The sequence below is a fragment of the Girardinichthys multiradiatus genome, chromosome 2 (assembly GCF_021462225.1).
Source record: "Girardinichthys multiradiatus isolate DD_20200921_A chromosome 2, DD_fGirMul_XY1, whole genome shotgun sequence".
Lineage (NCBI taxonomy): Eukaryota > Metazoa > Chordata > Actinopteri > Cyprinodontiformes > Goodeidae > Girardinichthys > Girardinichthys multiradiatus.
In genome coordinates, this window is record NC_061795.1 from 8,309,756 (window position 1) to 8,333,997 (window position 24,242).

Below are 24,242 nucleotides of genomic sequence, written 5' to 3' on the forward strand. Positions count from 1 at the left end.
GTTAATATGTACCAGGTTTAGTGTGTACTGAGAAGAGTGCTGATTTGGAAAAAGCTTGATGAGCAGCTAAAATGGTCACTTTAGATCCTATTTGGGAGAAATAAATGAAAATGCAACCTCCAATCAAATTCTGTTTACTGATTAATATGAATAGTGTATATGAATGGGTTAGTTAGTGCCCTTAGCTTTTTTTCTAGTTTTTATTTATAAATTCATTACTCTCTAATAGAGTTATGAAGTATTTCTGTCATAATGTTGGCTTTACCGATGAAGTGTGGACACAATTGCAGAGACAGAACAGCAGTTTAACTGTTCATCTGAAATATGTACAAAACAAGGTAGAATACAGACAGGATCTCCCATAGGGACCTGGATTGGTACTGAGGTGGAGAAGAGAGGTTATTGTTTTTCAGAGAATGTTATGGAGAGTAGTGCAGGATTAGGTTGAGGTAGCTTACTGTTGGTGGTGGATGATGGCTTGCTGGAGGTGGCAAGTCTGCCCCACAGAGGCAGAGTTTGGCAGGAGTAGTAGTACAGAGATTCACAGTGCCAATGTCATCTCTTTGTGATCCTTAAGCAGCAGTGCTTCCACTGACCATGCGGCGTTGGATGGTGGACAGGCAGGTGAGCAATGGTTTGGTGTTTCCACGAGGTGATCTCAGAGCTGCAGAGCTGGAGGTAGGAAAGAAAGAGAGGGTCACGGTTGGAGCAGCAGGGAGTCTTTTCCAGAACTCACTTGAGCATGGATACAGAGAAACAGGAGCTTGGAATCCAGGACACTGTCACAAAGTGATTAGATCTGGAAAAGCAGGACAAGAAACTCAATTATAGCAGGCTTAGAAAATGCGGAGAACTGCAGCACATAGTCTAGTTACCACACTGGCAGAGACAACAAGCCAATGGCCCCATCCAGGTTCCTGCTCCTTAAGAAGCCCCAGTGATTGGGCTCAACTAGAAACACCTGTTGTGGCTGCACCTGCCAGTCACACCCTGCACAAACACAAAAAACCTGCACACAGCCACTGTGGGATGACAATTTCTAACTTATCTTAATTGTGTCAATTAATTTACCCTGATCAGAATGCTGGGCTGGTTTTGTTATGTATGATACACTAGATTTAATAAAGTAACTTTCAAACAGACAACTGGAAGGTCCACATGGTAACAACTTTATTTGTTATTTCCAGAACATAGCGCTCTTCTTCTTCTTCTTTAATTGGGGCCTGCCATAGCAATGCAAGGAGGCATTGTATGCATTGCCCCATGCATTGCATGGAGGCACCTATTACTATTCACCTCTAAAATGGACTCTTTATTATTTATTGGGGCCTGCAATGCAATGCATGGAGCCACCTATTACTATTCACCTCTAAACTGGACTCTTTATTGGGGCCTGCTAAGCAAAGCATGCAGGCACCTATTGTTATTCACCTGGTCAAAACCTATCCACTTTAATGCGGCCCGAACCGCAGCGTGCACCCCCACAATATATATATCAAAACGTTCGGCTCGTCATTCACCTGGTCAAAACCTATCCACTTTAATGCGGCCCGAACTGCAGCGCGCACCCCCACAATATATATATCAAAACGTCCGGCTCGGTCCCGGGAGGTGTGCTATTACTTTTCTTGGCGTTTGGAGTTACCATGGCGACGTAATTAACGAAAAACTACCCCGCCCAAAATCCCATAGGAATGAATGGAGTCAGAGGAGGAAGAAATCCTCAAAATTCACTATTTTTGAGGCTTTGCTGTATCGCCATACTTTCACCTAGAAACACAGTTTAACTTTCAGTTTGTAGAGAAATCTGCCGGCTTTTCAGAAGTGAAAACGGTTTGTTGATAACTGCTACGGTTTCTCTACAATTAGACTCCAAGCGACACAAAGTTTGCCAGAAAATCCCACTCCTACAGTGGAAATGGCAATTAACTAGTGTAGAAAGCAGGGTTTTTTTTCAGGAAAATTTATTTTTAACTCACGGCCACAAAATTTGCTCTAACGTCACCATTTTCGGTCAGTTTGTAGGGCCGGGCCTCTGCTTTCAGACAATATCTTTAAAATTGTTCTAGGTCTCACGGTTTTCTGTCAAACACCCCTCGATCACCAAGAGTCAGTAGAATTCTGTAGGCCTTCTCCCATGTATTTTCAATGAGAGTTTGACCAGTAATCCATGAGTGACACCATTTCTTTCCATCCTCCTATTTTATACTGTGAATGACATAGAGCTATGAAAATGTGTTCTATTTACTATGCACTTATGAACACCTATCAACATTAATGCGGCCCGAACGGAAGAGTGTACCCACACAATATATATATCAAAACGTGCGGCTTGGACGTGAGAGGTGTACTATTACTTTTGGTTTCAGTGTGAGTTACCATGTTGACATAATTCCCCGAGAACCGAAGCCAAAAAATGCCATAGGAATGAATAGGAAAATGAAACACAGTTTGACCAGTAGTCCATGAGTGACACCATTTCTTTCCATTGTCCTATTTTATACTATTATAGCTATGAAACTATCCATGATTGGGGACGGGGGACGGCTGTTGACCACATTTCAAAAGGTTTTCAAATACCATGTATGGTTTCCGAGATATTAGACTTTGTTCAGAAGCATGTTCAAGCATTTTTGTCTTTTTCTCCATTTTCCCTCTATTTTCACCTAGTGTTGAGTCTTTATTATTATATTTTCAACAAAAAAGGATGGATATTATTGTTATTGATCCGACACAAATATTTACAGTTCTTTTAAGCTCTTCAAGGCTCTACCATGAATCCTGATGCGAGCTAAACCAAACAGCCAGAGAACCTTGGTGGTCCAAGAAGCACGCACCAAGAGGCAGGCCCCGTCTAAATTTCTTCCGAAATTTTCTAGTTTTTACTTCTCCTTCTTTAGTTTTTAACGGCAGCTTGCATCCATCATTGTTGCCCTACTGCCATCTCTTGGATTTTTCTCCTGATTATTTCTTTCCTCAAATTCTTTTAATTAGACCAGTATTTGCACCCTTCTGCTACAACAAGGTTCATTAATTCTGTCTGGACACCACAGGCTTGTTTAATTGTTTCTCTATTCTGCACATAATTTATTTTTGTAAATTCTGTGTCATATACAAGCACAAGATTAATTCACACTGTAATGTTTTCAGTTTTTGCAGACGGCTTTCATTATAAAATTATATTCAGCTAAAAGAATCTTTCATCTTGCTGATGATGTTCCTGTGATGGTCAAATTTATGCAATGTTTATGACCCATATGTTAGTATGAAAATGTGTTTTTAAGTCTATATCAGTGCATGTCAAAGTATTTTTAAAGTGAATTATCTTATTCCGCCTGCTAAGAACTAAATGATCCATAATGATGTGTACTTTTTTACTGTTATTATATACTTCAAATGCATTTGGTGGCTGAAAACATCTCAATAATACAAAATTCTGTGAGCTGTCTTTTGCTGACTCAGAAGAAAGTCCAGACATACTAAGAAACTCACCGAACCAAAGAGTCTGATCAGAAAATAGGTTTATTAATCTAAGAACAAATTTAAATTTCTGGATTTGGGTCATCACTCCTAGTTTTACGGCAGAAAAAACAGGTGAGTGACCTAAAGACTGTAGAGGTAGTGTGAGCTTGCAAGCATCAACTTCACTAACTTGCAAAAAAGAGATGTGAGCAGTGAAGCAGCAGTTACTATGATGTCAGAGTGGGCAAAAGGCTTGGCATTCAGGGAAACTGGTTGATCTTGTGAAGAGGGAGAGTTAAGGCAGAGGATTCATTCAGCATTCCTCTACAGTGTGTGTGTAGCAGAGCCAGCCCAAGGAACAAGCGAGCTAAGCAGCTGCTCAGGGCCCTATGACCACTAGGGGGATCTAAGAGCAATTAATGTAATGTATGTTTTCTCTTTGAATGGACCATCAATGATTTCTACATGATCAAACATAGATTGTTTATAAAAACACAATCTGAACATGATAGGTCTTTACTACAATACATTTTGACAATGTATGTAGGTGAAACAGAGAGAAGACAGGCTTCATTTTAACTTCCATTTCTGCTGCTTCTCCTGGCGGACACACCAGAAATAAGCTTAAATACTTATTTATTTGCCCTGTGATGGACTGGCAACCTGTCCAGGGTGTACCCTGCCTCTCGCCCATAGACTGCTGGAGATAGGCGCCAGCTTCCCCGCGACCCACTATGGAAGAAGCGGTATAGAAGATGACTGACTGACTACTTATTTATTTATGTACAGATTGTTGAAGTTTCCCTTTAACGGGTAACTCCTGCGCATTCGTTTATTCACCGTAAGCTGAAAGAATCACACACATTAGAATAAATCACACGGAGACAGCTGTATTCAAAAATACCTGGGCCCAGGGGAGGAGCTCACGCAGAGATGTCTTCGGCCCTTTTTCATTGGGCTCATGTCTTTTATTGAAACACACATGAAGAATGGGCAACGCCCCTGTTTACAGTTTTTTTCACACATAGAGTTACGTACACACTTTTCCGGCTGACCATATTTAGAAAGTTATTATTCTGCATATTTTGCACCTGCACTCTGCTGATATGAGAAGGGAGTACTTGGCCTGTTAATCTGTTCACATCCTTTTCTCACCCCTACAGTTCTTCAGTATTTTTCTGCTTCACCACACTCAAGGCCAAGTTTGTGCAATACTATTCTGCAGGCCACTAACACAGGTTATACATTTTATTTCCCACACTGGTTATGAACATAATAATAATAATGCACACACATAATATATCTCCACAAGATCAAACAGTGAAACTCACTAAATAGAACAGACACTTAACTAAAGGTGTAGAATTGTCTCTACCTAATTACACCTCTTCAGCACCTCTACACCAGTAAAAAGAAAAGAACAGAAACAACAGGTTAAACTGACAAAATAATCAATTGAACAGTCCCAGGATACCACAGGTCTCAAAACACTACAGTGTCATTCAGAAGCGCCCCTTGGGTTGCTACAATTTCTTTAATCAAAAAAAATAATCTACATTCCAGGTGGAAGGCGGTTAGACAAAACAGCTAGATAAAGGGAAATATCCTTCATGGGCAGAGAAAATAAAGAGGATAAAGAGTTTGAATGTCTTTTAATGTAATTTTTGTCAAAGAGTGTTGTGTAGCCGTTATTAGAAAATTAGCTCGCCAGGTAAACAATCGAAAGTTAAATAGGCAAATATTCATGCTGATATATTTGTGTTTATGTAATACTGAGCTTCCATTTTCACTGAGTAGATTCTCGGAGTTGGTCCTTTTTATTTGGATTTTTTTTTTTGGCTTTAAAACAAAGTTTTTGCTTACGTTTGATAGCAAACATTAATTAAAAGGTCACCATGTTTGACATTTGCAAGCAATGTGGTTTTGCACCAGGCTACATGGCTACATAGTTGGAGATATAGTATTGGCATAAATTGTTTGCTGCAGAGCATGGTAATTTCTTTGAAATAATAAAATAAAAATTATTTTTACATCATCTCATAAGTTATGTGAAACATTTTCAGTACCGCTGTTAAAGTACTTCTGAGGCACCGAATCAACCCATTGCCAGTCCTCAGGCTCAACTGTGGGTAATCAGGTGAGGGAAAGACTCACTGTACAGTATACATTTAATTTCTAAGTATAAGAATTACCCTGGGAATTTCTTTTAGTCAAAGTATATATATATGACCATAGGGTTGTTTTGTATTTAATTTATATGTATAAATTCAATACAAAACAACCCTGTATTGTGTGCCCTAACTCTGACCACTGAGACTTGAACAGTTACATTCAAAGAATGCAAATACACAAATGGTCAATTGTACTGGCACTTCTTTTCCTTTTTTTCTTGTTCAATTCAATTCAGTTTTCAATTCAGTTTATTTATATAGCGCTAATTTACAACACATGTCTCAAGGCACTTCATAAAAGTCAGGTACATACATTCCAATTAATCCTAACCATTGAACAGTGCAGTCAGATTCAGTTATTTATTCAAATTGAATAAAAAAAATTTCTATCTAAGGAAACCCAGCTGATTGCATCGAGTCAGAGACTTGTAGCAGTCACTCTTCCTGGATCAGCATGTAGAGACAGTGGACAGTCACTGGCGTTGACTTTGCAGCAATTCCTCATACTGAGCATGCATGTAGTGACAGTGGAGAGGAAAACTCCCTTTAAACAGGAAGAAACCTCCAGCAGAACCAGGGGTTTGAGAGAACAGAGCAGAGACACAAAAAGAACACAGAAGCACTGATCCAGGAGTACTTTATATGGGAAGGGAAAGTAAATGTTAATGGATGTAGCTCCTTTAGTCATCTAGAAAGAAAGAACAGATAAACTTTGAGCCAGTTTTCAAGGTTAGAGTCTGAAAGAAAGCACATAGAGTTAGTCACAGTAGAAGCTCAGTCTGTAGCCTGTAGCTATGTCTAGGAGAGAAAAAGGGTTAAGCATTGAAAGACAGGGCCATGTGGATCATCGGTAGAGGGTGAGCATTAAGTTGTTGCCAGCAGAAGCTTGGATGATGCCCCCCTCCAGAAAGGTGTCACAGGTAGACACAGAGTCAGGCCAGGTGTAGGTTCTAGGAAGAGAAAAGAGAGAGAACAAAGTTAAAAGCTGAAATAACAGCAAACAATGCAAATTTGGAGAGTAGTGTGAGAATGTAGCGAAGAGGGTGAAAGTGGTCATTATGTCCTCCAGCAGTGTAAGCCTATAGCAGCATAACTACAGAGATAGCTCAGGATAACCTAAGCCACTCTAACTATAAGCTTTATCAAAAAGGAAAGTTTTAAGCCTAGCCTTAAAAGTAGACAGGGTGTCTGCCTCACAGACTAAAACTGGGAGCTGGTTCCACAGGAGAGGAGCCTGATAAATAAAGGATCTGCCTCCCATTCGACTTCTAGAGACTCTAGGAACCACCAGTAAACCTACAGTCTGAGAACGAAGTGCTCTGTTAGGAACATATGGAACAATCAGATATCTAATGAGCTAGATCATTAAGGGCTTTATATGTGAGGAGGATAATTTTAAATTATATTCTGGATTTAACAGGGAGCGATGAAGCGAAGCTAAAGTAGGAGAAATATGATTTTTCTTTTTAATTTTCATCAGAACTCTTGCTGCAGCATTTTGAATCAGCTGAAGGCTTTTAACTGCATTTTGTGGACATACTGATAGTAAAGAATTACAATAGTCCAGCCTTGAAGTAACAAATGCATGGACTAGTTTTTCAGCGTCACTCCTGGATAGGATATTTCTAATTTTGGCAATGTTCCGGAGGTGAAAGAAGGAAATCCTGAAAACCTGTTTAATGTGGGGTTTAAATTACGTGTCCTGGTCAAAAATAACACCAAGGTTTTTTACTTTATTACCGGAGGTCAATTCAATGCCATCCAGGTTAAGTGACTGACCAAGCAGTTTCAAAGTGGGATGGACGCCGTCTCTCTGGATCAGACCAGGTTTTCCCCAAAATGTTCGCCAATTATCAATGTAACCCACATCGTTTTCTGGACACCTCCTAGGTAGCCAGCGGTTGAATAACAGCATGCGGCTAAACATGTTATCACTGGTCAGATTGGGGAGGGGACCAGAGAAAATTACGGAATCTGACATTGTTTTGGCAAACTTACACACCAAAGCAACACTAACTTTGGTGACCTCCGCTTGACGTAACCAGGTGTCATTACCGCCAGCGTGAATAAAAATCTTACTGCATTTTTGCTTATCCTTAGCCAGCACTTTCAGGTAGGATTTGGTGTCGCCCGTTCTGGCGCCTGGCAGACATTTGACTATCGTCGCTGGTGTCTCTAGTGCCACGTTTCTGACTATGGAGCTGCCAATTACCAGAGTTGGCTTCTCAGCGGGTGTGTCGCTGAGCGGGGAAAATCTGTTAGAAACGCAAACCTGTGGTGACCTGTGGGCTGGGATCTAGGACTATGCTTTCTACGTACCGTCACCCAGCCAACCTGAGGCTCCACCTGCGCGGGCTCTGCTGAAGGACTGGTACGGGGAGCTACGCTCGGTGGCTCCACGCTGGCTAAGGGACCTCGGCTATCTGTTGGTTTTTCAACAGCGCGGAGCTGGGCCTCCAGGTCCGACACCCTCGCCTCCAAAGCTACAAAAATACTACATTTATTACACGTACCATTATCACTAAAGGAAGCAGAGGAGAAACTGAACATCTGAGAGCAGGAGAGAGGAAGAGACTCAGAGAGAGAAACAGCAGAACGGGTAACCATGGTGGAGCTAAAGCTAACGCTAAGCTAGCCACCCCTTACCACTACTTGAAAAATCGTGTAAGACACGGAGAGTCCTCAAACGTTAAATGCAGCAAACGAAAGAAAAATGTGTTTTAACGTGTTTATGTATTAGAACTAGTAAGAGATATCACGGAAGAGAGAAATCAATGTTCTTTTATAAGAACTTATAAGTTTAATCGGATTGGTCTTGCCACCGCTCTCCCAGACCGGTTCTAAAGATAGGAGTAGATAACGGATCTGGAACATTCGGCTGCAGTGATGCTGCTGCCAGTTGTTCCTTTGCAGGTCGTTCCGGGGCACCTCCCTGAAGGGGCTCAGTTGCAACACTGTTGCTCTGTTCTGACAAAGGCTACATAACGATAAGATGGTGATCCAATGACATTTCCCTGGGGATATTTTGGGCTGCTAGTCACATGATGGAAGCCATAGGACTCTACAAACCTGGCAAAGGCCTCTTTAGAGACCTGTAGCCCATTATCAGTCACCAGGGTCTCACAAATCCCAAGTGCAAGTGCAAAAACTGACTTGAGGTGGATGAATACATCATTAGACCTTGTTGGGGTTAGCAGAACAATCTCCACGTACCCTGACGTGTAGTCCACCGCTAGGACGTAGGTATTGTTCCCTTGCATTAACAAATCTGCTCCATACTTTTGCAAAGGCCTCCGTGGATACAATATTGGTATCAGTGGCTCTCTGTGGTTATGCCTGTCCTGGCAGCATGCTTGGCAGTTTACAACCAACTCGTTTAGCTGCTGGCTAAGGACTGTCCACCATACTGTCTGCCATGCCTTCTCTCTGCGCTTGACCACACCTTGGTGTCCTTCGTGCAGCTTGTTGAGGATTTCAGTTCTCATTATTAAGGGTATAAAGAGTCTTTGCCCCTTAAACAGTAGACCCTCCGGGACTGTGAGAAGAGCTTGCTAGGTTTAGTATGACTGGAGTGCAGGTTCTTGTGATGTTGAGTGCTGGCCATCCTTCAGCGCACAACTGCATTACATGTGCATACACTGTCTGAATCCAGCTGGTCTCCCAGCCTATCCTCTATCCTCATTAGCACTATCTATTCTCCAGATAGGTAGTGCTTGCGAGTAGGTTTTCCATTACCATTTCTTTCTAGATGTTAGTGTCTTTGAGCAGCTCTGTCAGCTTGTGTTTCACCTGTTGTTATGATTTGGGGTTGTTTGGGTTTTGGTTTCTGGTTTTTTCCTTATGTTTTTCACTGCTCCAGTCGTTATTCATGTTTCTGTTTATTATTTTCCTAGTCATGCTTTAGTTTTTGTCTTCTAGTTCATGTGCGGTCAAGTTAAGTTTTTGGATCTGGTTATGCTTTCGTTTCATGTTTTTCTATTTATGTTTCTATTAGTTTGTTTCCTTGGATTTGCGTTCTGTTCAAGCCATGTTTTGCTCCAGTCATGTTTTGTTCTGTCAACTAAGTTTATTCGGTTCACCTGCACCATGTTAATCAGTTTTGTGTTCCACCTGTACCATGCTCCATTTAATCACACCTGTTCAGTTAGTTGTCGCGGAAACATCTTTTCAAATCATGCTCAAGTCTTGCGTTTTCATCATGCCAAGCCTGTCTTGCCAACCTGCCCATGTCTGTTTTTGCGGTCACCATCTGTGATTTTTTTTAAATTAAATTGTTTTTCACCTACCGTCATGCTGCCTGCTAGTCTGCATTCTGGGTTCGTCCGTTGTTCACGTCCTGACAGAATGTTTCCGCCAACCACGGACCCCGCGGACACGCTGAAGGCAGAAGCCTTGGATCTATGGGTTGAACGGCAGAAGGAGGAGGCGATGAGGAACCTGCCGACCAACCTGGAGGTTGTGCCCTCTCCACTTCTGCTGGAGCAGATGGAGCGTGAGGCGGTTCAGCGTCGTTCTCCGCATGCTCCCCTGGCTGCGCACTCTGGTCTGGCAGTGAAGCCCTCGCCCTCCTCCCGTCGCAAGAAATGTTGGCATGGAGCACTTTCCTGTGGTTCGGCAGGTGAGGACGTGGTTTCCCTGCCAGCCGACGTGAGGGCTGCGACAAGTAAGCCCGCATCTTCGTCTGCTACAGCACTGTCTCCCAGGCTCGCTGCAGCTCCGCCCATGCCGTCTTCGCTCGCTCCAGCCCCGTGTTCTGAGGTGACACCTGACGAGCTGGAGCAGCGTCTACGGTTCTAAGCCCGCCAGATTAAGAGCTTCAGGAAGACCAGCCTCATATATTCCTCTCCTGAGTTGATGGACAGAATCAGGCAGATGGAGAGGGATTATGAGGCTGCAGTAAGGCAGTTTTAATGCCGTCCAATTCCTTCCACGCCAGGACTCCAGGGAGCTGCTGCTGCTGCTGCTGAGCAGCCCACGTCAGGACCTCAGCCTGACACACCACAGCCACAGCCTGACACACCACAGCCACAGCCTGACACACCACACCACAGCCACAGCCTGACACACCACAGCCACAGCCTGACACACCCCAGCCACAGCCTGACACTCCCCAGCAGGCACAGAGTTCCGGCGGGCGACCAGGAGGTCGTCCCCAGCAGGCACAGAGTTCCGGCGGGCGACCAGGCGAACCCTCAGAGGCTGAAGCAGAGCCTGGCGAACCCTCAGAGGCTGAAGTAGAGCCTGAGCCTGACTCCAGGCCAGACACACCACAACCTGACTCCAGGCCAGACACACCACAGCCTGACTCCAGGCCAGACCCTAAGTCAGCCTCAACCCCCTCCACACATCGCAGAGGACGTCGTAAAAGGGACGCCCCGGCTCAAGTCATCGGGGGCCCAGCGACGCCTCTGCTCACGCCTCTGAGGGTCCGGCTGACGCCTCAGCCTCTGCTCACGCCACTGAGGGTCCGGCTGATGCCTCAGCCTCTGCTCACGCCACTGAGGGTCTCTGCGATGCCTCAGCCTCTGCTCACGCCACCGAGGGTCTCTGCGACGCCTCAGCCTCTGCTCACGTCACTGAGGGTCTCTGCGATGCCTCAGCCTCTGCTCACGCCACTGAGGGTCCGGCCGACACCTCAGCTCCTGCTCAAGTCACTGGGGGTCCTGCCGACGCCTCAGCTCCTGCTCAAGTCACTGGGGTTCCTGCCAACGCCTCAGCTCCTGCTCAAGTCACTGGGGGTCCTGCCGACGCCTCAGCTCCTGCTCAAGTCACTGGGGGTCCTGCCGACACCTCAGCTCCTGCTCATGCCATTGGGGGTCTGGCCAACGCCTCAGCTCCTGCTCACGACACTGGGGGTCCTGCCGACGCCTCAGTTTCTGCTCACGTCACTGGGGGTCCTGCCGACGCCTCAGCTCCTGCTCACATCACTGAGGGTCCCGCCGACGCCTCAGCTCCTGTTCCTAGTCTGCAGGGGTTCAGTGAGGAACTGGTCCTCGTTCTGGCCTCTGAGCCCTGTGACGAGGGGTTCGAGGAGGGATTGACACCGGACCCTGTTCCTGAAGGGTTCAAGGAACATTTTGTCCTTGTCCTGGCTTCTGAGCCCTGCGACGAGGGGTTCGAGGAGGAAGCGCCGCTGGACCCTCTTCCTGAGGGATTTAAGGAACGTTTTGTCCTCGTTCTGGCCTTTGAACCCTGTTTCTGAGGGTTCGCCAGGCTCTGCTTCAGCCTCTGAGGGTTCGCCAGGCTCTGCTTCAGCCTCTGAGGGTTCGCCTGGTCGCCCGCTGGAACTCTGTGCCTGCTGGGGACGACCTCCTGGTCGCCCGCCGGAACTCTGTGCCTGCTGGGGACGACCTCCTGGTCGCCCGCCGGAACTCTGTGCCTGCTGGGGACGACCTCCTGGTCGCCCGCCGGAACTCTGTGCCTGCTGGGGACGACCTCCTGGTCGCCCGCCGGAACTCTGTTTTTGTTTCTGGCCCTCCTGCCAAGGCCCCCACCGGCCGACCTGGTCGGGTTGTCTTTTGTTTCTGGCCCTCCTACCAAGGCCCCCACCGCCCGCCCTGGTCGGGTGTCTTTTGTTTGGACTCTTGTGGGGGTCTGGTATCCGCCCTTAAGGGGGGGGGGTTCTGTTATGATTTGTAGTTGTTTGGGTTTTGGTTTCTGGTTTTTTCCTTATGTTTTTCACTGCTCCAGTCGTTAATCATGTTTCTGTTTATTATTTTCCTAGTCATGCTTTAGTTTTTGTCTTCTAGTTCATGTGCGGTCAAGTTAAGTTTTTGGATCTGGTTATGCTTTCGTTTCATGTTTTTCTAGTTATGTTTCTATTAGTTTGTTTCCTTGGATTTGCGTTCTGTTCAAGCCATGTTTTGCTCCATTCATGTTTTGTTCTGTAAATTAAGTTATTCGGTTCACCTGCACCATGTTAATCAGTTTTGTGTTCCACCTGTACCATGCTCCATTTAATCGCACCTGTTCTGTTAGTCGTCCCGGAAACATCTTTTCAAATCATGCTCAAGTCTTGCGTTTTCATCATGCCAAGCCTGTCTTGCCAACCTGCCCATGTCAGTTTTTGCGGTCACCATCTGTGAGTGAGTTTTTGTTTTTTATTAAATTGTTTTTCACCTACCGTCATGCTGCCTGCTAGTCTGCATTCTGGGTTCGTCCGTTGTTCACGTCCGGACACCTGTCTTGATTGGTGCTTGAGACAGTGTATCTGTTGTCCACAGACATTTCTTTTTTTGCTGGATACCGTTGATTTTTTTTTTTTTTTTTTTTGGACAACTGTCTTCTCCGGTGTCAGATGCTGTGCAGCTTTGAGGATTTTTCCTAATACTTTCTATTTTTGGACATTTGTTATGATGCATTGCCATGGCAATGGGGTTGGTTCTTACAACCGGGAGAAGCTGATTAATATCTCAAAAGCTCAAATAATACTTCAACTACAACCCCAAATCCCTGATGAGTTGAAAAGGAGACACCGTGGATGCAGAGCAGGAGCTAAGCGAAGAGAGAAGAGGAGGAAGTTCAAACCATCTCTTCCGTCCATTATGATGGGCAATGTGAGATCGTTGGGAAACAAGTTGGATGAACTCCAAGCCCTACAAAGGACCCAGCCAGAGTACTGGGCATGCAGTATTATGTGTTTTACTGAGACATGGCTGCAGGATCATATCCCCAACTCCAGTGTCTCTCTGCCGGGCTTTTTAACCATACGAGCAGACAGAGATTTAAAGAGGAGCGGCAAATGTAAAGGAGGTGGACTGGCAGTACTTGTGAACAACAGATGGTGTAATCCAGGACATGTAACTGTGAAGTGTCATCTCTGCAGTCCAGATATTGAACTGTTGGCAGTAAGTTTTCATCCATATTATTTACCCAGAGAGTTCACCAGTGTTATTTTGGCAACAGTTTACGTTCCACCTTCCGCTGTTGCTGACACTGCATGTGATGCCATCAGCTCAGTTGCTGCTAAGCTACAGACACAAAACCCCAATGCTTTTGTGGCAATTTCTGGTGATTTTAACCATGCTTCAATCTCTGCTACACTTCCAACGTTTCAACAGTTTGTCAGCTGCTCTACCAGAGAAAACAAAACATTGGATTTGTTTTATGCACATGTCAAGGACTCATACATCTCTACAGCAAGACCTCCTATAGGCAAATCAGATCACAATCTTGTTTTTCTCTGCTCAAAATATAAGCCCCTTGTTCAGAGGCAACCTGTAATAAAGAGGACTGTGAGAAAATGGTCACAGGAAGCTGAAGAAGCTCTGCAAGGTTGCTTCGAGGCTACGGACTGGGACGCACTGTGCCAGCCACATGGAAAGGACATCAATGCCATGACTGAGTGTGTAACCGACTATATAAACTTCTGTGTGGATAACGCCATCCCCACCAGAACCGTGAGATGCTTCCCCAATAACAAATCTTGGATCACCAGTGACCTGAAGGACCTTCTTAACAAGAAAAAAAAGAGCCTTCAGAGAGGGAGACAGAGAATTATTGAGGAGTATACAGAAGCAACTTAAAGTCAAGATAAGAGACAGCAAGGAGGTGTACAAGAAAAAACTGGAGAGCAAGCTCCAGCAAAACAATATCAGAGATGTGTGGACAGGGATGAAGAAGATCACGGGCTTCAAGCAGAAGGATGATCAGACCAATGGAGATCTGGACAGAGCCAATGAACTGAACACATTCTTCAATAGGTTCAGTTCAGAAACAAGCTTCACATCCTCCTCTCCTGCTCACAGCCAAACAGACATTCCACCTTCCTTTGACCCACAGGACCCACAGCTGTCCAGTAACACCTCAAATTTTTTATCTTCCACCTCAGCCCTAGACCCTTCTGCTTCTACATGTTTGCCTTCAACCATATCAGAAGATCCTGATGCTTCCTTTGCTTCCCCCTTCCACCTGTGTGTCTCAAGAAGTCAAGTGAAGATGCAACTGGAGAGACTGAATCGGAATAAGGCTGCAGGTCCAGATCATGTCAGCCCTAGAGTCCTGAAGGCCTGTGCAGAGCAGCTCTGTGGGATTGTGCAGCACCTCTTCAACCTTAGCCTGGCCCAGAAGAAGGTTCCGGTGTTGTGGAAGACCTCCTGTCTTGTTCCGGTACCAAAGAAAACTCACCCATCAGTCCTCAATGACTATAGACCTGCTGCCCTGACATCTCACATCATGAAGGTCCTAGAGAGACTCCTGTTGGCCCACCCGAGTAAGCAAACAGTAAACCATCAGGATCCCCTTCAGTTTGCTTATCGCTGTGAAGTTGGAGTTGAAGATGCCATCATATACCTGCTTCAACAAACCCACTGTCATCTGGACAAAGCCAGCAGCACTGTCAGGATCATGTTCTTTCATTTCTCCAGTGCATTTAATACAATCCAACCTGATTTGCTTTGTCAGAACTCCTGAAGACAATCTCCTGGATCAAAGACTACCTGACAAACAGACCACAGTTTGTGAGACTGAAGGGGTGTGATTCTATCCAGGTAGTCAGCAGCACAGGAGCACCACAGGGGACTGTACTCTCACCATTCCTTTTCACTTTGTACACCTCAGACCTCCAGTACAAGACAGACTCCTGTCATCTGCAGAAATACTCGGATGATTCTTCAGTCGTGGGGTGGATCAGAGATGGACAAGAAGCTGAGTACAGGAAGGTGGTGGACCGCTTTGTGGCATGGTGTGGAAACAGTCATCTCATTTTGAACATGACTAAAACAAAGATGATTGTAGATTTTAAGAGAAACAGGAATAAGTCAAAAACTATTTATATCATGGGAGAAGAAGTGGAGGTGGTGGAGGAGTATAAATACCTTGGTGTTCACCTGGACAACAGACTGGAGTGGAGATGCAACTGTGAAGCCATCTACAAGAAGGGACAGAGCAGACTGTACTTCTTGAGGAAGCTTAGGTCCTTTGGTGTTTGCAGCAAGATGCTGCATATCTTCTATAAGTCTGTTGTGGAGAGTGTGATCTCTTCTGCCATCATCTGCTGGGGAAGCAGCATCCGAGTCAGGGTCTTAAAAAAGCTCAACAAGCTGATAAAAAAGGCTGGCTCTGTTCTGGGGACTCCTCTGGAACCTCTGGAGATCATTTTGGAAAGACAGATTCTTCATAAAATGAAGAACATTATGGAGAACCCTGAGCATCCTCTTCATGAGACTGTCCAACAACAACAGAGTGTCTTCAGTCAGAGGCTTCTTCAGATCTGCTGTAAGATGGAGCACTACAGGAGATCCTTCCTGCCCACAGCCATCAGCATTTACAACCACTCTTTGAAGAAACACTCATAATGAGCTACAACAACATTTAATTTCCCTTTGGGATTAATAAAGTATGTTTGAATGAATTGAATTGAATTGAATGCTTGGGACCCCAGGAGACTTAAAAGAGGCTTGTAATCAGTCTTTAGCTGGAAATGTTTCCCAATGAGGAAGTTGCAGAACCTCTCAAAGGTCAGGTCGGTCTCAATGCCTCCTTCTCCACTTGTGCGTATCTCTGCTTGGTTGGTGTGAGAGAACGGGACATATAGGCGATCGGCTTCCACTCCTCTCCCCTTTTTGAAGAAGCACACCACCTAGCCCATATGATGATGCGTCTGCTGAGACCTTGCATTCTCTGTTGGGATCATACAAGGCCAGCATTGGTTGTAATGACAACGCTTCCTTCAGATCTTGAAAGGCTCTGCTTTTGCTCAATGCTCCATGTCCAGCAGTTCTTCTTCAACAGGAGATCACACAGGGGTATGTCTCTCTCAGCCAACTTAGAGATAAACCTGCCAAGCTGGCTCTTGCTTCCTCTTCAATGCCTCCGTGCTGCCTGGGTCTGAGCTGATGCCACTGGCAGGGATCACATGACCAAGGAAATTCACCCAGACACATTTACAGTATTTAAAGTGATACCTACCTTCTGTATCTTTTCCAACATGGGATGAAGGCGTGCGTCAAGCTCTTCCTGCGTACTACCCGACACCAGCACATCATCTATGTGGCAAACCACTCCTTCGACCCCCTCAGTGACCTCTGTTGCCATCCAGTTTTGGAAGTGTTCCAGAGTTGAAACAAATGCCAAATGGAAGCTGCTTGAAAACGTAATGTCCAAAGGGTGTGATGAATGTTATTATCTTTTCTGAATCTTCATTCAGGGGTGTCAGGTTTAACCAACCTAACAATATTTATAACAATCACAAAAAGAAGAGAGAGAGACAAAGAATTAGTTATTTTACTCGCTGCGAGGAGAAACGGTCAAGATGTGCTCAGTTACAGATCTCGCACCGCTCTGAACAGCATCTGTCCGCACCTCTCTTTTTATTATCTTTCGGGGGTCCCTATTTACAAAGAACGTTGCTCTCTAAGGATGGGAAACAACAGCTGCATCGTAAACAGGTCATAAACAGCTTTATCCTTTAACAACACATTTCCACAATCTCTCCATCTTCCAGGATTAGTTGCGCCTTTTGTTCAGTGCAATCAGCCTTCATCTTTATGACCTCCTCAACTGGACTGCTTCCTTCTCTGCAAGCTCAGCTCCATTTATTATCTTTGCCTGCAGACAACTCATCACATTCTTTACTCACACAAACATCATGAATGATTATAAGATCAAATAGTTAACTTAAAAAATAGGAGAAACTAAGACAAATCTTTATTCAATTATTCCAACATTTCTCCCTTGTTTGTCTTATATTTGCTCACATTCTCATATCACTTAAACAGCCACTTCTCTCAAATGTTTAACTGTAAGATTATCGTCATGAGTACAAAGACAAGAGGTACTTACTGACATTTAAATCACAGAATCATATAGAAATGGATCTGGATACAGGCCAGAAAAGTGGTCAGTCCCATCCTCGTCATCTTCATCATCCTGATGTTTAAATAACGGATAGAGTTGTGTAACTCTGCTTTCCATAGGAAAAATAGCTGTGGTGATAAGACGGTTAAACAGAGAACAAAGGCAGGGAATCCAACAACATCCACACAATGTCAAAATTGCAGCAAACACTGCAAAGGAAATTATTACTGATGATACTAAAATTTTATACTTCCCAAACACATCCAGCCAGGAGTCCCACATCGAGGTGTCTACTCCAGAATGCTCTTTCATTTTGCCATTTAGAGATCTCAAACCTTCTATGGATTTCATTTGGCTGCCATCAGCCAGTAGCAGTGTTGTTAGGTGTGAATGTGCAACATTTTTCTCCGAAAATAGCAGAAACTTCTCCTTTTTCAGCTAACAACATGTCCAAAGCAATTCTATTCTGGAATGCCATCAGGGAAGTTGAAGCCAATCGGTCATGGACAGTTCAAACCCGCTTTGTGTCCAATTTCCTAGTTTTTGAACATTGTAATGGATATAATAGATCCTGTCTATGTTTCTGTTCAACGTACACCACCAACAGATACTTGATTCAAATCCTGCAGCTACTTGATCAGTTAATTTATATTCATCTGTAGCATCTATGTATGTAGAGTCTCCCTCAGTCTGCCAAGCTACTTCTCTGCACTTCCTATCATGCCGATCATGTGGATTTAACACTAAATAGTCCATCTGTTACTTCATCTACTAACATAGGATATAACCATAAAGTAATTAAGCACAGAGTCCTGTCACTTTTGAAGGTGATCAATCAAACAACCTGTCGTCATCACACCACCACCAAATGTCTTCTCTAGAGACTGGTTTAAAACACTTATTTACTTTTACAATTGTAGTACACCATACTGCAATGAGATTTCCCAATTTATTACCTCTCTCTGTCATATTTATACATGTGTAGTTTCCAGTGGTGACCCGTTTATGGAATACTGATTTATCCTTATCTGCTCTAATTACAGGAAAAACAGAATCCTTGTGCTAACACATTTCATTAGGATTAGTTTGATTCATTACTTCCATCACACAGAGTTGTGGTATCACAGCTGGAATTATTTGTAACAAAAGCCTGGAACCCAAACACACAACACAATCTCTTTTAGTCATGTTAGCCGCTTGCTCTACCATCAATAACCAGTTATTATTTGTTCCTAATACTCCAGTAATAACCAGGAACTTAGTCATCTGTGGTTAACTTTCCTAACATAATTTTTACTCTCTTCGCTTTGTTACTTGGATTGCATTATCAGCTTTATGAAGCTTAAACAACTTCTTTTGATAACTAGCATAAGCAGTGGTGCCCCACTATGGTGTCCAATTATTTCCTTCATCAGCTACCATCATGGACCATGAGGTGTCTCTTCTGTCATTAGTTAAGTACCATTTATAACTTCTATAATCCTGCCCTTTCCTTCCTCATTTGGTCAAGCTAATGAGTGGGATCAGCACCACAGCTATGGTATTAGATTTCACGCACACTTGAATGTCATTAGTATAAGAAGTTTGTTTAGTGCACATAGTTAGGTTATCTTGCCTACCTTGATTTAGCGCTACTTGTTTCAAATGACTCATAGCAGATGTTGTTACATTCTAATTCATCTTGACTGGTTCCCAGAAATACTACAAAAATAAAAATCAATATAAGGAAAAAAATATAACCACCCAGCATCGGAAAGCATTGTTCATCCATCTAGAAATCATTTTGGCTGAAATTTTCACTCCTCTAAATGGTTCCAGTGTCTTAATTGTCTTCACTGACTTTCGGGTCTCTCCAGCCTCTAAATGTCTGGGTCCACCCTATTATCAGTCTGTAAATCACTTCCCCTGACGGAGCTTTCAACCGAAATGATCTTTTTACAATGTGTAAGGTGAATCCAGGTTGATCTCTCAGCTATTTTTACTGCCGTGGGAGTGGTTAGCAATACCTGATATGGGCCCTCCCACTTAGGTGAATACCAATGCTTCTTCTTTACACTCCTTATCAACACCCAGTCTCCTTGTTCCACTAGTTAGTTTTCCTGCTGGGAAATAGAACATTCATCATAGCTTAACTGTGTTTCTGTTGGTTTCTAACATACTCCTCATATAATCAGCTAGGTTAGCTTCTTCATCTAACTCCCACTGATTTTTGAACTGTGGTAGTCTGTATGGTCTTCCAAATAACGTTTCATAGGGTGTTAACCCTGAGGTGCTTGTAATGTTTAGTTGGAAATAGTTCTATCAGTTTAGAAAATGCATCTATAATGACTAAACAGAACTTTTTTCCTTCACTGTGGTTTAACTCAATAAAATCCATATGAATTGTTTGAAAAGGGTATCTTAGTTTTGAAAATTGTCCCCTTCGTGGTCTTAAATTCCCTTGTGGATTATGTTTTACACATGCTAAACACGTTTTACAAAAAAATTTTTTAATAAGAATTTTAGAATTTAATCAATATGTTATATAATATTAATATATCTGTCCTACTATTCCCCCCTGTTGAGACATTGTGAAACACGATGGCTCAAATATTGCTTCCATTTATAGGTTCTTTGGTAGAACAGGTTTATTATCTGGTCATATATAGTTTTCATCTTTTAATGCAGCTCCATGTTTTTTCCACATTGCTATCTCCTGTAGTGGGCTTTATTGTTGCATCTTTTCTAACACTATATCCATTGTCACCAATGCATATCCTGTTTGTGTCTTCCCTCTCTCATCTTTTTAGAGAAATCATTCACATAAACTATTTTGTGATCTTGCAAATCACTTCTAATTTTTTCTTTTTTCTTTTTTTTCTAATTCTGCAGTATTAATGCTGAAACTGCATGGGAAACTCTTAAGGTTAAAAGGTGAAACAACACTATTGTAGCACTGCAACTGTCATTTTAGGCTGCAATTACAGCTCTCACATAATATGGTTACACATACGCAACACTGTCTAGTTTTGAAAAGAAATAGGCTATTGTTTTCATTTTATCTCCATGTTGTTGAACCAGAACTGAAGTCATAAAATGTCCCTTACAATCTACCATCTGAACAAATGGTTTACTATAGTCTGGTAATGCTAAAGCAGTACTGGAAACTAGAACTTGTTTTATGTTAGTAAATGCTTCTTCAGCTTCTACACTCCATCTTAGTTCTGACGTCATTTTCAGCTCTTCCTCATACATTAATTTGTTTAATGGAGCTACTATTTCTGCATAATTTGGCACCCAGTTTCTACAATAATTAGTTAGTCCAAGGAAGGACATCATTTGCTTTTTTGTTTCTGGTTTTAGAACTTGTAATATTGCAGTCTTTCTTTCTTCTACAATTGTGCGTCCCCCTGCGCTAAGATTGTGGCCTAGGTATTTAACCTCATTTTTACACAACTGAAGTTTCTTTTTCTGACTTCGTGTCCCTCTTCTGCTAAATGTTTTAACAATGCTATGGTGTCATTTTTACAGGTCTCCTCATCAGGAGAGGCTAATAGCACATCATCAACATATAATCAACTCTGACTACTTCCTGGAGGGTCAAACTTGCCCATACTTGCACTCATTACCTGAAAGTATATATTTGGACTTTCACAGTAGCCTTGAGGTAGTCTGGTATAATTATATCTTTGTCCCTCAAAGGTAAATGCAAACCAGAACTGCCTATCTTTCCTGTTGATGGAGCTTGTTTTTTTTTTTTTTTAACTGGAAAAATGGGGGTGTTACATGGTGAATCCTCGCATTTTATTATCACCCCTGCAGTTATTAAATCCTTTATTACTGGTTTTATCCCTTCACGAGCATCATATTTCAAAGGGTATTGTTTTACTCTGGGCCTGTATTCTGTTTTTGCTCTAATTTGAACAGGTAATGCTCCTTTACTAAACCCACATCAGTAGGGTCTTTTGACCATAACTTATCAGGGACTTCATTCAAAAACTGTTCCTCCTGTTCAGTAAGGAATAGTTCTCATTGTTGTTTTGTATGCAAATGTATCCCTTCCTGCACTGTCACTGTCCAAAATAATAATTTTCTAATTAATTCTGTGGATGCACTAGTTTCTGTATTCATTATTGTTACATACCAGTCTGTGGCATCTTTTCCCCTCTGCACTATTCTTCCCATATCATGCCACTTGAGTTCTTTATCCTTGAATAAAGATATTTGTGGAAGTGACCACATGTTGCACAGCTTCCTAGTGTCATCCTCTAACACTACTTCAGCAACTGACGTACTCTTCCTATCTGTATAAACATAAGTTACCATGACTTTTATAGGGGTTACTTTATTTAATGCTTCTTCGTAAGTTTTATCTGGTCCAGGAGTATTTTTATACCACATGGTAATATGTAGATCATCTGGTGTCATCTGATCTTGTAGTTGAGTAATCACATTTCTTCCTTCTGTTAGTAAAGCTATCCCTGCGTCCAGTTAATAGTGGTAATAAGGCGGTCCTACTCCTTTTTAACATCAACACCCTGATGTGTATTGTCTGTAATTTCCTCTGCTCACTCCTCTCTGACCCCTGCGGTTTTTGTCCTCTGCCTCTAAATTTTTCTCTTCCTTCTGTTATTTTAATAATAAATCTGCTCTTCTTCTTCTTCTTGCTGAAAAAAAAGGTGTTGCCTATTTAATTATTTATTTATTTATTTCCATTTTTTTTTTTTATCCTTCATAACTTTTTCTGCATGGAGGGCATGATTTACATAGTCTTCTAGATTTGCTGTGGGGAACCCTATAAAATATCTCCTTACCCAGGTATTAATTGCATCCCTGGAACCAGCATGTAGTGCTTTTTTTTTTTAACTGCTGTTAATAAGCTCCTTGCTCGTCTTCATCTTCTTGTAGACCACTATGTATTTTAAACACTTTTGTCAGTCTAATTCTATATTCTTCAAAAGGTTATTCCTCTTTTTGTTTCACTCTGGCTATTAAAAAGAGTAAAATATTTTCTAAGGTTACACAGAAAAAAAAACCATGTCATGCCATGAACCTCCGTGACAAGCTGTATCAACAGCCTTCAGCGTCTCAAAACAATAATAATAAAAAATAAACACAAATAAAACATACCTGAGGTACAGCTATGGTGGGGATGGATTTATTCACCAAAGGGACTCATTTTAGCCCATCCAATCCTGTCGAACCTCATCAGATCTTTGGTACAAAACAAAAACTTTCCACCTACTCTTTTTACTCCCCTTCTTCTGTCCTGCTGTTCTACTTTGTAAATCCATCAAAAATTACTTCTTAGCCCTCTGACCTTTTCTGCTTTCCACAAAAACACCCATTCTTTTCTCCTGCATCACATCTCTCTCTTTTTAGTTACTTTTAAGCAATAATCTACATCCTCATAACCTTCTTTGTCCATTTTTCTTAAATCACGTTTACTTTTAATGTACTTTTAATTATTGCATCCTATAGATCACCTAATTTTTTAGAGTTTAAACGACCATCATAATGGTATGTGGTTATCCATTTATCTAAATATTTTAATTTTAATATTTTAATTTGATCCTGTGCTTCCTTACATTTCCAATCTTTACATTATTATTCATTTTAGTGTATTTAAATCACCCTTTTCCCATTTCTTTTATTTAAATTTGGTCCAGCATATAAATACCTAGGGTATTCTAAATGCTGGATTATTCTCCTCAGTAGGGTGACAGAAAAATTTCCGTTTGTGGTAATTCTCACTTCAACTCTTTCGAGTGGAGAATTCTTGCCTTTGCATCCACAAAAGTTAGTCACTTACAATCCCACTGCTTTGGTATGAGGCAAAACCTAGTGGTTTAAATCCTCCATTCATTTCTCACATGCACACATTTTAAACGCGGAATTTTCTTAGTATTTTCTGTTGTTATTTAAAATACTTCTTAACACTCAAAGGACTCCGCCGTCTTGGATCACGGAATTTTAAGTATTTTCGCTAATACTTTAAGCAGAACTCCGGCGCACTGCTGTTAACCTCAGAATTTTCAGTATTTTCACTAATACTTTAAGCAGAACTCCGGCGCACTGCTGTTACCTGTTAATGCCTAGGATTCACAGGGTTTGTTTACTTCGCGCAATGACCCCCAGTCGTTCGTCACACTTTTGTTTTAAATCCAGATTCACTCACCACTTTGTCCTCTCCTCTCTCTCAGAGTTCCGTCAGCCGTCAGATCCCAGCGGGCGGGCCGAAATCCAGTCCCGGAAAGGGTCTGTGTGTCTTCCTGATGAAGACAGCCGTGCGCACGGTCTTTTCCTAGAGTCTACCGACCCGCTGGAACCATCAGGCGTAGTTGGAATCCGGCTCGAAAGGACCAAATTAATGTCAGGTTTAACCAACCTAACAATATTTATAACAATCACAAAAAGAAGAGAGAGAGACAAATAATTAGTTATTTTACTCGCTGCGAGGAGAAACGGTCAAGATGTGCTCAGTTACAGATCTCGCACCGCTCTGAACAGCATCTGTCCGCACCTCTCTTTTTATTATCTTTCGGGGGTCCCTATTTACAAAGAACGTTGCTCTCTAAGGATGGGAAACAACAGCTGCATCGTAAACAGGTCATAAACAGCTTTATCCTTTAACAACACATTTCCACAATCTCTCCATCTTCCAGGATTAGTTGCGCCTTTTGTTCAGTGCAATCAGCCTTCATCTTTATGACCTCCTCAACTGGACTGCTTCCTTCTCTGCAAGCTCAGCTCCATTTATTATCTTTGCCTGCAAACAACTCATCACATTCTTTACTCACACAAACATCATGAATGATTATAAGATCAAATAGT

At 42.7% G+C, this 24,242-nt stretch overlaps 1 protein-coding gene and 1 long non-coding RNA gene across 5 annotated transcripts in view; one reads left to right on the forward strand and one right to left on the reverse strand.

Annotated features, from left to right (window-relative positions):
• The window catches only part of LOC124878440, a 32,394-nt gene extending 31,263 nt beyond the window's left edge, over positions 1–1,131 (reverse strand). The window contains exon 1 of the long non-coding RNA XR_007040772.1: positions 459–1,131. This is a non-coding gene — a long non-coding RNA (uncharacterized LOC124878440). The remainder of the gene's footprint in view (positions 1–458) is intronic.
• iqub (IQ motif and ubiquitin domain containing) overlaps positions 1–24,242 on the forward strand; it is a 93,112-nt gene that overhangs the window by 39,184 nt on the left and 29,686 nt on the right. The window lies entirely within an intron of this gene.